This window comes from Misgurnus anguillicaudatus, chromosome 13, assembly GCF_027580225.2.
Source record: "Misgurnus anguillicaudatus chromosome 13, ASM2758022v2, whole genome shotgun sequence".
Lineage (NCBI taxonomy): Eukaryota > Metazoa > Chordata > Actinopteri > Cypriniformes > Cobitidae > Misgurnus > Misgurnus anguillicaudatus.
Window position 1 is genome coordinate 6,269,352 of NC_073349.2, and position 16,218 is coordinate 6,285,569.

General features: G+C 36.8%; 1 protein-coding gene across 1 annotated transcript in view; it reads right to left on the reverse strand.

The window, feature by feature from the left end:
• Positions 1–6,202, reverse strand: part of ngfa (nerve growth factor a (beta polypeptide)) — a 40,914-nt gene extending 34,712 nt beyond the window's left edge. Inside the window, exon 1 of the mRNA XM_055189364.2 lies at positions 5,854–6,202. The gene's annotated coding sequence lies outside the window, so the exon portion shown is untranslated. The remainder of the gene's footprint in view (positions 1–5,853) is intronic.
• Positions 6,203–16,218: the final 10,016 nt, after the last annotated feature.

Genomic DNA, 16,218 nt, shown 5'->3' on the forward strand with positions numbered 1-16,218 from the left:
AGTGTGATTCATTTGTTTGTGTCCATGACACGAAATTCAGCTTTTTTCATGCCTTGAGCACGAATGTCTTTTCCGTATCACTCGCACAAATTTAGTCATTACTGTGACACTACTTTCTTTTTCGTTTCTTTTTATGTATTGTTTTCTCATTGTTTTTTTCCTATTTTCTTACCATTGTCGCTTGGGTTTGGGGTTAGAATCACTTTCTGTTACATTTTTAGACATCCGAACCCAAACACCAACTGTAACCCCAACTCCAGGCGAAAAAGTTTTAAAAGCGGAAGAAAACATGTAGAAACCATTACATAAAAGTACATCCTAACCCAAAGCCTAAATCTAACCCCAACCCCAACCGACAATGATTTAAAAATAGGAAAAAATATAGAAAATACATAAAATGACACAAAAAAGAAAGTCATACCACTGACACGAAAAACTATGTATATAAATTTGTGCGAGTGACACGAAAAAAGCTGAATTCTTGCCATGGACATAAATAATTTAATACATTTTTTCGTGACTATAACATGTTGGTTGCACAGCACATTTGTGTATTTGGTTATGTTGTATTTGGAGCAAGTTTTGCATTTGGTTTTGAGTATTTGCAGCGTGTTTTATGTATTTGGTTGTGTACAGTAGTGAGTAAACTGTTTTCTTAATTTGCTGATGTTTTGTCTTTGTGGTGTTTTTTATGCAGTGTAATGACCCATGTTGGTGATCGTTGTGTCTTTTGAAATCTCACAAAACATACAAAACTACGTAAATTTGGCAAACTAAGTTAGATAAATATGTCATAAATGTGTCATAACATTTAATATATTTAATCATGTATGTTATATATTGGTTACTTATATTGTATGAAATATCAAAATCAATTTCAGCAATTCAGTATTCTGTCAACATTTCTAAGTTGTTTATACTGTATGTTAAAGTGTTATATGCATATACTGTATATGTATTACAGATTATCTTTGTAAACCATTCTAACAAATTCCTGATTCCTTTTAGGAATAAAGCCCAGTGTGCATTACACCTAATGAAATGAGATGTTTCTCAGGAAAAACACGAGGCAAGCTTGTGCACAGGAAGCAATTTTCACATCCTGTCCGGCGGCAGGTGTGTATTTTTCCATTTTGGACATCTGCTCTTATTCACAGAAAAGATTTGCATGTGGGTAGGTGACATGAAATATTTCGAAAAGTTGACTTGCCCTGCAGTGTGACAAGCAATGCTTCATCTAAAGTACTTCGCTTATATTTGATCAATTCTGCTAATATGACATTAAGACTACATGCAATGTACAAATTGCATGAAAATTCATTCAAACAAAGATCTTTTTACCCAAAGGTGATTCAAAATGGTGACCAGTTACAGGACCTCAGACATACACCCACATTTTTTAAACCCTACATTTAAATGAAATATGTCAACACCCTAAGCACGTACTGTACGGTTAAGCCATACGTTAGACTATACAGTTTTCTCACAAACTGTCTGAATCATCTGTTAATCACAAACATGAAATGACATGTCCGCTCACCCACCTGCAGTAGCAAAAGACAAGGTGGTAACTTTAAGTTATGGCCCGAAAGGGGAAAGTGGTTGCGGCGCGTTCAAAGTCATGCAATTGTGTGTGTTCTTTCTGTTCTGTGTGTATGTTTTGGAGACAACATCATGTAGAGACAAGCACTGCAAAAACATGTCATCTGGTTATGTAGTGAAAACAGCGATGCAGTGGGTGTGGAAACAGGTGAAGGCATCACCCACTGCGGTCGATCTAGAATTAGTTCGGACGTATAACATCTGCTAAGCAATTGTCTTCCTGTTTTGGTTTCAGTGGCGATTACAGACGCGGAAAATGAATGATTACTGAGGGCTTCTCAGTTGTGTACACAGGAATTAGTAGGTCAATTGCTCTCATTATGTGGGATTGGATGCAACATGCTTTTATGTTGGCTTATCAAAAAGGTGGATTCAGAAGAGTCCTGGATTTGGCCTTTAGAATAAAATGGGAAATTTTAAAACCATATTTTCATAAGCCTCACTAAAACAGATTGTATTCAAAACAGGTGTCTTTAATGTTTACAATGGGATACAAAAACAAAACTAGCGCTGTATTTCAATTTCATTTTTGCAGAAAGTGCAAACGTCAGCCTTTCATTGCAAAAAATATATAATTTTATAATGATTGTTGGGAAATAATTTCCTATAAACATTTTGACAGAATTGCAGCTGGGCTCTAAATGAGATGCACATTTTTGTAAAGATTTTGTATGGGTTTCTTGGCCTCAAGTTCTTGTATAAAATGCTGTGAATTGTTTCAAGTTGAATTAATAAATTCATGCATCTTTTTGGGAATGTAAACACTTTTTGTTTTAAATAAACAGCATCTATATGATTGTTTTGTTCCAGCGAAAACCCAGCTAGCAAAAATGTGTATTTAATAAATTGTATTTTGTATTTAGCTTTAGAACTCTTAATATCCTCACTTTTATTAATTTTATGTATACTGCATATATTTAAAGCAATAGTTCATGATAGTTCATGAAAGTCAATGGTAACAATCAGCTCTGTGCTTAACATCATTTATCAAAATATCTTCATTTGTGTTCATCAAAATAATAATAATAATAATAATAATAATAATAATTCATACAGGTTTAGAACAACATGAGGATGAGTAAATAATGACAGAATTTTCATTTTTGGGTGAACTATCCCTTTAACTAAACAGTTTAACTTGTTTAGAATGTTATTTTTGCAGTTTATACTTCTTGATTTTTTTTTTAAACTTCATTCACACAGCACTTTGGTCCTAGAAAAATGGTCTGTTAAATGTTCTGGGATTGCTTCCCGAAAAAGAACCTAGTAACATTGCCGTAAGATACACTGAAAGCCATCAGTGTGAATGAGACGCATAAACAATGTCGAAATGGGCGTGTCGTAGTGAGGACGCGCGTGTCATCGCAACAATTAAGTTTTGGTTCAGCTCTTTAAAATGAGGGATTTACATGCAGATTAACATTCACGACGGCAAATGACAGCAATCTGGATTGAAGCAGATATCAGGCTCATCACTCTACAGTTCATTCAGCAGCATAAAAGAATAGCGCGTCACATGCTCATATGAGCTTATAATAAATAAAAATGCCATCGCAACAAGATATTGTTTAGCTCTTCAAAACGGGGATTTTAAAGGCACATTAATAATCACGATGAGAAATATCTGCAAACTGGATTAAAGCAGAGATCAGGGAGTTTTTCAAATATCTACTCTGAAGCTGAGATCATTCACCAGGATAGAACGGCACGTCACGTGCTCCTTTATAGTCTTATCATAAACAAAAATGCATGCAAGTGGTTTCTGGAGAGAGAAATAAACAGATTAGGATTTTGCAGGTATGATAACCTTAAGCAAAATTACAATGGTTTAATGGTGTTGCGGTATTGCCATTGCAACACTTAAATGTGTTATTTTCAAATGTCTCCATATACATTTCAACTGGACACAATGCATTTTATTTTTAAGAAACACACAACATGTGTGCCAGGTTAAAATAAAGCCCTTAAATCATAATATTCCTTTAAAAAGATATTTTTGTCATATATATTAAATGTAAACATCAAATCAATTACATGACGATTGAATTATTTTTGTGTAAACACAGCTCATACCTTGGAAATGTTATCACAGGAAATGTTAGTGGTTTTGAAACCTTGAGTCTTTAAAACCTCAGTATACCTAGAAACCGCTTACCGGCCCATTCCTATAACGTTTAATAAGCAAACTTCAGACACTGCGGAGAAGAAACTACCAGGTAAACTTAAACATGTCACGTGTCTTTCTGGGATCTGTGTGAATGCACACACAGATTCCAGCAAATCATTGGCAGTGTGAATGAATAAAAAATCCTGGGTGCCTTTTCCGTAATGTCTGTGTAAATAGGACAAATTTTATCCTAACCCTTTCCTCCTTGTTCAGTAAGCTGGGGTTTATCGCCTGTTTCTGAGAAATTGGATAATACAATTCTAAGATCATCTGTTACTATTAACTCTAACTATTTAATACTATTTACATTTCTAATGATAGGTGATAATCCCAAAATATGTGTTAGCAGCCCAGAGACCTACCCATTTATACAGTCATGTATTGCAAGCACATGTTTTTGTTTTCTTGCTCTATACTGACTTGTTGATTGATTCCAGGACCAAACTTTACACTCGTTCTATTTAGTTTTTCCTTTCATTCACCTTTCATTTCACATCTAAATGGTACGTGAATCACTGTGGGAACAATAATCAAGCTCCAGTGTGGCCATGGGGGGCATTAAATTATTCTCCCTGTCAAAGGTCGGCCTTCTCTACACAAACAAACACAGCTTTCCCCAAATAAAAGCCGTCCGAAGCCAGCTCAAATACTAATAAAACTGTCTTGGCCGTGTACACGAAAGTCCCAGGGTGGTCCAAACTCTGATATCTATCAGAATTGACTATGTATTCCAGATCGTTTCAGCTGGGTGCCAGGGGGAGTCAAGACGAACTTTGGAGTGCATGCCTGTGTCAGGTTTCCAGGTTGAGCGCTTGTGTTCCAAACAGCGTCTGCGAAAGTATTTTGTGTGTGAACAAGGAATGCCGAGAGAGTAAAATTAGACCCACCTCATCTTGCAGGATTATTTTGTCTGGCCAGATGGCTGGTGTTGTCTGACCATTATCAGGGCATATATTCAAAGGGTCATTTAATATTCAGCAGTAAAAAGGTATAGGATCGAGTCGTCGGACTAGGTAACCTAAACACCCAGGGGAGTTGTTGGCAGTGGCCCACCTGCCTCATTAGAAGCCCTCATTACCGCTCATTACCACAGCGGCACGCTACACTACATGAGCAGAGATCTACAGAGAGAAACCTTTAATTCAGACTCAATGGGAAACCTGACCCCGCTCATGAATAATAATAGCGGACATCATTGTATGGAAGGTAAATTGCACTGTCCATCTGCCTCAGAACAAGAAGCATCTGGGAATTTGAAAGGCTTCGCTCACTCAGTGTCAAATACACTTTGGGTCCTATCCAACCCTGGAGGGGCCAGAACTTCCATTGGCTGGACACACATACAAAGTTCCGTGGGAATTTTAGAGATGCACGATGCAGTATATAATCATAGCTATTTTGTTATTATTTCTTTTTCCCTGTGCATACTTTATCTTTTACAGATGTTGACTGAAAATCGCCTGGCTTATTGTGTACAGTGTGGTTTTTATTCCCTTAGGAATTTAACAGACATGCCGTATTTGTATATTCCCAGGGAAAAGAAAAGTACTGATCTATTACATCACTGCCAACTAATCATAAATTCCGCAGTTTCTTTCTCTCTTTGAAGTTGGTGTTGATTTCTTCCTGCTGTTTGCATATTTTGGCTTGACCTGTACCTCTGAATCCCGCTAATACTCTACGCGTTGCTTCTACCCAGATGAAAATGATAAAAATCTCTAACATGTTCCATGAGGGGAATCAGGCAATGATACACAATCCTCTGGTTGTGTAACATAAGCAGCTTGTTGGATCGATGGCAAGAAAAGTAAACATTTTCGTCATTTTCCATAAATTGGTTTCGGAATTATCAAACTATCTAAACCTTGAATTTTTACCTTTCGGTTTCAGCCTATTAAAAAACAAACAAACAAAAAAACTCATGCATTTATCTTCTTGTCATCAGTACCTTAAGTTTGCCTGTCACAAGACATGGGCTTATTACAGATTAAAGCTTTCCTTTTCCTCGTTGACAGGTAGCAAGACCATTTACGAGCATTCCACGAAACCCATAATTCCACACATCAGCACCCCGCGCTCCTTACCTCAGAGATGGTCTCCTCTCAAGTTGCCCCAAGCTAAAAGTTGGTTGTATTCCAGTTTTCACACGTCAAAGATTTATCTCCAAAGCCCAGTCCCGTTCAACGTTAAAAAAGTTGTGTATCCACGTCCTGTGCCATTCACTCTAGCCCAGCTCCCACTGTCTCTTAGTGGAAATTGATTGTTTTAAAAGTTGGAGTCCCACAGCTACTCGTCTGACCTCCACCGCAGGAGCCAACAGGTCCTAGTGCCTCCTCTTTCCCTCCCCCTTCTGCCCCTCCTTTTCCTCTGCACTTCTATAGGCTGAGGAATCTGTTGCGCAGTGCCGAGACCAACAGAGGAAAGTAGAGCATTGTTTAGGGCCTGCTGAGGGAATGAATCACAATCAAGATTCACTTGGCTCATATCTCCCATTCAGATCTTGACATTTCCCTAGTCCTGTTAGTCATCGCTGGAACGATTTACCTCAGTTTCTTCCAGCTCCATTTTGATTATTTGCATGAGAAAACATTGTGAAAATAAGAATCAGAAAAAAGGAATGATAGAAACGATGTTCCTCTTTTTATAGCACGACTCCCATAAACAAAACCACACACACTATGAAAGAAAATTGAATCCATGCCTCGATAGAGTCACAACTGCAGTTCAGGGGCCTCAAGTGAAATTGAATTTCAAACAAAAAAGTAAAAACGCTTACAAGAAGTGAGGTTGACCGACTGAAATAAGTGAGTATGACATGAAGACCTCTCTCACGGTGAATGAAAACCTGGCTTTAATAACGCTGGACGGTAAGTTCCCACGGAAATGTACATCTCTTTAAATTAAAGCTCATCCCCTGCATACATTGTTTTATTCAAGTCTCTGTTGGGTCTTGAACTTATAGCATATCAAAACGTCATTTAATACCCAGGACACACCCAGCTTTGAACTGGGCCAGTACGCTCATATATCATAACAGAGGGGTCTCGTCTCATTTATACGAGCCCTCTGAATAGGCTATAGCGAAATCAGGTACTAACATAACATACTGAATTACATTTAATCAAAGTTAATACAACAGTTTGAATACATACTATTACTGTTACTGTATACGGCTTAAGCCTGCCTGTGGTGGTTTGCAGACTCTTCTAATGGTCAGCTTAAATACCAGCTTGGCCGTGACGGGATAGTAATTAGGAGGTAATTGGCCTTGAGCTAGTCTGGTGTATAGTCTGCATGTGTGTTTTACACAGCATTTTACACGGTTTGCTGAGTGGTTTCGATGGTAATAAAGGAGATAATGTGTTCTGGGGCCTTACAACACCAGTAACTATGTATGTGACCCCATAAAAGTGAAGACCCCTTGACACATCTCACTGATTCACAACTAGGAAGGTGGGGCAGGGGAGGAATGGGGTGAGGTCACGATAGGTCAAGTGTTCCTTTCAGTTTTACCAGTCAATGCTATGTATCATGCACCCTTTGGGTTAAGACTTCTCGCCCTGTAGCCTCTTATGGAACGGCTGAAATTCCACAAGGGGGGATATTTGTTCCTCAGACGTTGCACAATAAACGTGACATCTGAATATATCATTATAAATCTTGAATGAAAAGTGAAAGTCAAACGAATGTCCGGTAGTGAACTAATTGTATACAGTATTTATATCGTAATTCGGTCAAAAACGTCAAGATTGTGAGGCAAACAAATCGCTTTGGATAAAAAGGCTTGGATATTGCATTTCCTTGGACTTTTGGGGATTAATGAACAATTTGTTTTGGACAATTTCACCAAAGCAGATAAATGGAAGATTTTGAAGTTAAGTAAATATCCTAAATCGGCGCCGCCCGGTTCAGGTAACTAACAACTAGATTACAGTTTTATGACTGCTATAAATCAAATTATGGTTTGTGTGTGCGCTTAATGGAATCCTGAGAGTCTAAGCTTTCAAACAATGTGCCGCATGACCGTATATTTTGAAGATTTAATCCTCAAAGTTAAAATGACGTTTATGCAGCCTCACGTGCAAGGGAGGGGGTGTGCCATGTACGGCACAGTGATCCTTATCAGGTTAAAAACAGGAGTGTGAGTTCCTATTATGGGGAATGTGCACCTATTTTATTGCTTAAAAACAATGTTATTTTGTGTATTTGGTATAATACAATGTGATCACGTGGTTTGTGATAAAAAACACATTATTTTCCACATACCGTACATTTGTGTAGCTCCAGATATACTGTCTTCCTCAAACGCATTGATTTTGAAAAAAATTTATCGATTTGAAAGCGCTGTGTCCCTGATTGGCCAGCTGATCTGTACGTTGTGATTGGCATGAATACCTCTAACGTCAGCCGGAAATGTGACGCTCCTTACCATGTTTGAAAAATTCCCAATCCCAGGAAGTAAACTGTTGCCTACAATCCGTGTGTTTGTTGTAGTCCAAGAAAAGAGATTTCCTGGAAAGAACACTTGTGTCATCGTTTACTTTGGGGTTTGTATCTTTTGCATATCGTTAACACTTACACACCAAAGGAAATGTAAAATCGTACCATACGTGCTCTTTAATAGCCAAATACTTTTAACCCATGTGAGTAGTATTCACATATCTGAGCTACGTGCGGCCCCAACAAAACCTTGCACAACGTTTATTAAACAGAAACAGTTATGCGTTGAACAAACTCAAACCCTGTTGCACATCGGTGCACGCTGTTTCCAGGAAAACATATCGTTCAACCCGGGAAGCCGTAGCAAAACGTTGCACACCATTTTCATCTTGAACGTGCCCCTGGTGTTAGGTCCGTCCTCACAGTAATGCACACACAATGGCAAAATATGCTATGTTTATCTTGTCAAACATTATTTCTCATTTTATGACTAAAAATTCTTTCTTTTATTACTTTCAATTCTTGGTAATCATCTTAATATGATAACATGATAGATAGGAAATCAGCGTGCAATATTTTTAAAACCCCATGAAATGGCTTAACAGGAATAGTTGTGTTTTCTTTGTTGGTGTTTTTCTTAATGAATCGAAAAGGGCAGGACCAATAAAGGCGTAACCGATTTTTTAAAAATAGCCAATATCATTCAGTTTATGTAAATCCATGTACCATAATTAGTAGCTTGATACTGCTTGTCAGTTGCATGTGGTATTAGTCGCAGGGAAGTCCCCTTTCTAGGGAACTTCTGATTTGGATACACCCCAGGGTGCAAGATGATTTATTGATTTGTTTTGTTTTGTACGTTTCTTGATTCTTTTCTGGAATCCATTTATAATGTTTATCTGCTAAAAGTATATTTTCCAGCTTTTTGTACATAAAGTAGTATGTAAATGCCATCAACGTTGACAGACTAAAAGCAAAAAAACTGTTTTGATTTGATTTCTATTTCTATTTCGTGCAGGTTTCACACGTAGTAGTGAAAGTAGTTGGACGGGTTTCCCCGGATGATGTGGGCGATGCACATTAAACTCTTTAGGGTATGTAGACCTGAATGCGCCCTTTTATTGCTATGTAGTCAAGCATGTCAATTTGACAACCTGCTACTCATCTCTACTCTCAACCCCGGAGCTCTTTCTGGGGGTTTACACTGTAAGTCACCGGTTGTTGTCAAATACAGTTACTCCTGTGGGGCCTAAGGGTGGAGTCACAACTAAGGTTGCAGTGATTTGTAACGTCAATGGGGCGTGGAGGCACAAGTCCTCCGATTCAAGGAGCAAGGCAGTGGGAGAGGCCCAAGGTGTTTTCATGTTTATGGCTTCCATGTGCTGGCTCCATGCCCAGAGAGCCGGAGGCAACGTAGGGAAAGTTCTGAGAATTGATAAGTCCATGATACAGATCTTTTTATGCTCTATTAGATCTACTAAAGTTTTTTTTGGCTCTAATGTTAAGCTCTATAACTATAATTGTGTCTGAAAGACAAAAATGGAAAGACGTTATATAGACGGTTTCAGCAGTAACAACATAAACAAACGGCTAATGTGGAACAAAGGTAACTTCCGGTCAATTTTAACAAAGAATCAGTAAAAATAGTAATTTTAGAGCAGTTTATTTCTGATAACAAGCAAAATAAATAAAAAGTAGATTAGCTTAGTTCAAATCGTAGCTAAAGGGTATCAAAAACTACACTGAGCTATTGTTACTGTTAGGGTGGCCATACGTGCCATTTTTGCCGGACACCGGTCCTGGCCAGGATTTCAGGTGCCTCCTCCGGAAGTCGCATTGGTCGACCACATACGTCATCTAGGTTTAATATTTAAGGTTAAAAAAGCAACCATTACATTTCAAGGTAAGTATGAAACTACAGTGATTGTATGTCTTGAGAGAAATAAATCTTAATTTTATAATGTTTTTAACTAAAATGTGAGATTCTTGATGACGTATGCGATCGACCAATGGAGGGCGCACCCGAAATCCTGGCCAGGACATGTCTGGAGAAAATGCCACGTATGGCCACCCTAGTTACTGTGTAAAATGAATGTATACAATGTTAACTACAGATCAGCAGCCAAACCTCCCTTCACATTCCGGTAATCCATGATCACCGTCTGCCCTCGACTTTAGGAAACAAACATTTTATGTTCAACGAGGTATTTGTTCCACAATTTAGCCACTAGCCAGACCATTAAACAAACAGAGTCCAGTAGTTAAGTTGACCCAACACACGTGCGTCTGATGAAACCGTCTAGAGCTAGTTGTAGAATCAGGCCTAAATTGTTTTCTTGGTCTTTTTAGTAATTCGAGATGTTTTAATGATCAATGTTTCTTTAGATTTTGCAAATGCTTGACATTTTGAAAGGAAAAATAACACTTTTTTATTGCTAACTTGCAAATAAAAAATATTTAATACAACAATTAAAATATATTAGACATAATAGGGCGGTTTCCCAGACAGGGCCTAAGCCTTGTCCCAGACGAACTTAAATGTTGGTGTTGTCTTGCCCGAAAACAACTTGCTCTGTCATACAACAAAATATATCAGTGCGAGTGTTTTGTCTGAAGATGCACACCAGTAATGTTTATTTATAAATTATGCTTTTAAAAATGACTTAAATATCCTAATTTAACTAAGGTCTAGTCCTGGTTTAAGCTAATCCCTGTCCGGGAAACCACCCCAATTTGTTATAATAAATATTATAGCAAAATGATAAAAATTATGGCAGTAGTTACAGATGTCTTTTTACTGTGTAAATGTTGTGCCTTTAAAATCACAGAACAGCAAAAAAAAAAAAAAAAAAAATTCACACATGTTTTACAAACACTCCCCTTATCTTCTATTGACTGGATACACATTCAGTCCCTCACAAAATATGCTATTGGTTGAATGTCAGGCTGGTCAGGATGCTCTTACAAACCCATACGGATAAAAAAATATATGTTTTAAATATATGCTAAATACATTTTGCAGAAAGTAAAGCTAAATTAATTTTTAATTTTAAAATATATTTTAACCTTAATATATTAACATATATTTCAAAATGTGTTTCAGGGGCAACAAATACATTTCTAATTATATGGAAAATATATATTTTCATATATACAACATATAAAAGTTTGTATAAAATGTATAAAATCTAAGTACAAAATGTATAATTCTGTACAAAATATAAAATTATATATATATATTTGGAGTAAAAAATATATATTTAATTTTAATATTTTCAAACCTGCTATGTTTACAGGTTTGTAACATACAAATTTTTACTTTTAATGCATATAAATGCTTTAAAATATATTAATATTAAAAATATATTTCAAAATATACAAAAATATTTTTTAAACCTTTTTCAAAAAATATTTCAGTACACATTTTTTGACAATTTTTTGTATATTTTGAAATATATTTTAAATTATGTTTAATTTTTTTTTTTTTTTTGCTGTATGGGAACAAAGCAATGTTTTAATTAGAATTATCATTGGAATCACGTACCTCTACCTATATTTCTGCATATTCTGATATACCTTGCTCTTGGTTGCATCTTATGGCTTTTCTTCACTTTCATTCAATGTTACAAAGCAGACAATACAGAACATTACTGAAGTATATTTGTCAGATAATGTTTATAGTGGCAAATAAACGTTTGATGTTGTTACTGTCAGCATGATCGTTTCCGGCTGAGGTAAGTCAAAAACTTGTTGTTTACAGAAATATAGTGGTGACCTATATAGGGGACAGTAATGAATAATCAAAATACACATGTATGGTTTTATTTTTAAAATAAAACACGTGCTTGTGTCAGCTTCATAACTAAAAAAAATCTTGCATCAAATCTGACAATTTGCCGCGATTTGTACCTGCAAGTTATTGTAATGAGAAATTTAGGCAAAGGTACCTATGGCAAGTAAGCCTAAATTGAAAATTACAGCCAAACAGGTGTATTTAATTTAATTAGGTTCGCACTTAACTCTGCAGGACCTATGCAGATCTCTAGGAGCGGGAATAGAGACCTCTGGTTTACACTTTCTGGGGTTAAATCATTCTAGCCTGCTCATAGTTGTCCCTGAACATTAAACTGGGACAGGAACAATTATATTAACACTAAAAACATTACACTTACCTCGAAAGTCAAATATCACCAAAAAGCAGACTGTTAGAATAATACAGTATGACAGTATAAATAATACTCAATACATAGCCAGCAGCTACCTCCAAATAACATTTACCAGGACATTTATCCCATGTTGCAGCTCTTGTGTTATTGGCCTCCTACGCTCATTGCTGGGTCAAAAGCTGACATATCACTTCCACCTCTTCACTCATTGACTCCTCATCTTCTTCATCCCACCACTCTGCGCTTCAGAAGCCCGCTATTGTCCTGCCAAGGCCGACTGCAGAGAACAACAACCCTCATCCACAGCCCCCAACCGGCTCCTCACTCTCGCCTGCACTCCAGACGCTGCTGTAGAGAGAGATGAACTCAAAGAAACAAAGAGACATCTGCTGAACGGAAAGTTTCAAAGCAGCTTTAGATAAAATACACAATTCTGTGTTACAAAACCTCAGAGTTCATATCAGAAATGTGCTGTACACTATAAATTATGCAGTTGGGTATACAGTATCATGCATGCATTTACTGTAAGGGGAAAAAGGTCTGCGTTAGTTAAAAATAAGCAAATAAAATATTTCAAATCAATGTTCCTTACCTTACTTACGAAGTAAATAGCGGCGTAATAAGCTGGATAATGTACAGGTATCCAGTTGTTATTGTAAAAATAAACCCCTTCAGTGTGATTACACTGTTGGGGCTTATTTCTGGGATAACAACCTGTGTTAAATGTGGATTAAATGTGGATAATTAGCAATATCTATATGAAACTTGTTATTATTAGTTCAAAGTGTCAGAAACACTGTAGCCATAAAACTGTTTTATCTATTTGGTTATGCAAGTGAATTAAACCTACTTTTTTAAAGAGCACCTATCATCCGATTCACGATTTTACATTTCCTTTCGTGTGTAAGTGTGTATTAGTACATGTTAATGATATGCAAAAGGTACAAATGACGCGAGTTATCGTTTCCAATGTAAATCTCTTTCCTTAAACTACAACAAACACACGGATTGTAGGCAACAGTTTACTTCCTGGGATTGGTAATGTAGTAAAGACCCACGTTATCATAATTCCTCTCGCTTTGAACCACAACCTGTAAGTTAACTCCTGTTAGCATTGCATTGTGAGCGAATCTTTCAAACATGGTAAGGAGCTTCAAATTTTAGAAAAGTGAAAAGTAGGCTATATCAGGATCTACAAAAATGTATATGTAGAAAATAATGTTTTTTTAACCATAAACCAAGCAAACAAATTTTATTATACCAAATACACAAAGTAACATTGTTTTTAGCAATGAAATAGGTGCACTTTAAGTTTTTGGCATAACTTATAAACTTATAAACCTAACCCTAACCCTAACCCCTAACCCTAACCCTAACTACCCCAGTCCCTAACCCCAACCATCACCAAACCTGTTGGTAGTCTTTAATCTATGAAAAACTACCATTTAGTATGTTTTAAGTGGTTCAGTTTACAGGCAGCATTATATTAAAGCAATAAGCCCCAAGAAGCAGTGGGGTACCAGTGCATTTTATTACAGCTAAGGGGCGTTGATAGGCACGACGCAAACCCCTCAAAAATGCTGTGTAACCCCACTGCTTTGCGGGGCTTATTGCTTTTATAAAACGATTACTTCATATGCATAGCAGGATTTCATAATATAAAACACAAATAAATTGTAATTATATTAGTACAAATATTACTCTTCCGCCAAACAAAGTAGTTCTTCAGAATCAAGTGTGGCTGAAACAGAGAGCAGTTCCCAACCAACACAGATGCAGCAAAGATACAATGAAAATATGGTTTAAGACTGTGGTGTTTATTTTTATAAATCAACATTCATCTAATTTATACATTAACATTTATATCGTGCAACTGTTGAAGTAATGATCAAATATGCTTGGAAGCATTAAATCTTTCCCTGTCAGCGTTTTTTTAAAAAGTTGCCACCCAGTTTTAGTAAAAAAAAAAAAAAAAACATTTCATCCTACCTTCATTTGTTCTCTTATCACCTCTCAAATTTTCAGCTAAAAGCGGAGATAATTCCATTTTTGTGAAGAACTTTCTAATCAAATCAAATATTGTGTGACTCGTTCAAGAGCACCAAAGTCACAACCTGCCAGCTGTGAGATTGAGATTGGCCATGTAATGAAATAACTTTGCCCCTGTGTAGAAATTGATGGGTTTGAGTGATAAGTGTTTGGCCTCTTTGTGAGCCTGCAAGTCATAACAAAGATGTGCAGCCGGGTTGAGGTTTGGGCTTCATGTAGACCATTCAAGTTCTTCAACACTTTACTGAATCAACCATTTCTTTTTGAACTTTGCTTTGTACATATGGGCATTGTCATATTGAAATAAAAAAGGCACACAATTCCCTAGAATATCATTATATACTGTATCATTAAGATTTGTGCTTACTTTAAACCTTAAACGTTTTGACCCAATGCTGTATTGAAGATAACTCTGCATTTTTAGAGTGTGAGGGTGTGTATATATACTGTATATATGCATGTGTGTGTGTGTGTGTGTGTGTGTGTGTGTGTGTGTGTGTGTGTGTGTGTGTGTGTGTTTTTGCGTTTGTGTGTACTTGGTAATGAGGACCAATTGTCCCCACAAAGATAGGAATTCCAGTATTTTTGTAGGAAATAAGCTTATAATTCAAACAGGATGATGTTAATTGAAAATCTGAAGTCCTAGCAGAAAGATTTCTGTGATGGTTGGGGTTAGGGTTTGGGTTAGGGGAAGGGACCAATTGTCCCCACAAAGATAGGAATACCAGTGTTTTTTTGACCTTGTGGGGACATTTGGACGTCCCCATGAGGAAACAAGCTTATAAATCAAACAAAATGATGTTTCTTGAAAATGTGAAGTAGCAGAAAGTTTTCTGTGATGGTTGGGGTTAGGGAATGGGGTAGGTAAGGGGAATAGAATATACAGTTTGTTCAATATGAAATGCATTACTTCTATGGAATGTCCCCACAAAACATGGAAACCAAAGTGTGTGTGTGTGTGTGTGTGTGTGTGTGTGTGTGTGTGTGTTTATAAGAGCTCATATGCAAAAAAAAATACTTCTAAAAAGATGAATGGGAAAAGAACTACATCATCTAAAAAGTATGTTGCTACTGTTGGGCTTTATGGCATGCACTGTTTACAAATGACATTTTTTATGACTTCAAAAAGGTAACCACAAATAACTGCAGTGAAAATGAAGCATTATTTTGTTTATATGGTTGCCACAGAGACAATACAGTAAAACGATAATGTTAGTTTATTCAAGTGTCACTCTGCTGAGAGACCCAATTATAAATCTTCATTCGTCATAATTGCATGTATCCCATCAAGTGTGAATCACAGCAGTTATCGCTAGTTATTCAATGATAAACTCTGCGTCACACACAGATCTCATTTACATTTAACAGACAAGCCGAGTCAAAGTGATAGCAATTAGGCACATTCCTTAAATGCTTAGTCAGCCCACAAGTCCCGCAGGGCAAATAGGAGTTCTCTGTCACATGTGCGTGTGGTAGTAATACTGATACCCACTATTTAACGTCTGCTCGTAATGGGTGTAGTGTACAGTATATACAGTATATAAGGTTGCATGTAATATAAAGAAGATCAGCTTGAATTTATACAATTATAAATTAAAGCTGCAGTACGTTTTCTTTCAAGGGGACTCTACGCTGCGTCATAAAAATGCACTTTAGGGAACGCCAGCAGCATGATCCACATGAATAATGTGTGAAACTAGACTGCTATATATAGATGCAGGATGATGACATCATGAGTGACGACTGATACCAGAGGCATTAAATAATCAACTAGCTTTTGCCATTTCAGCAAAG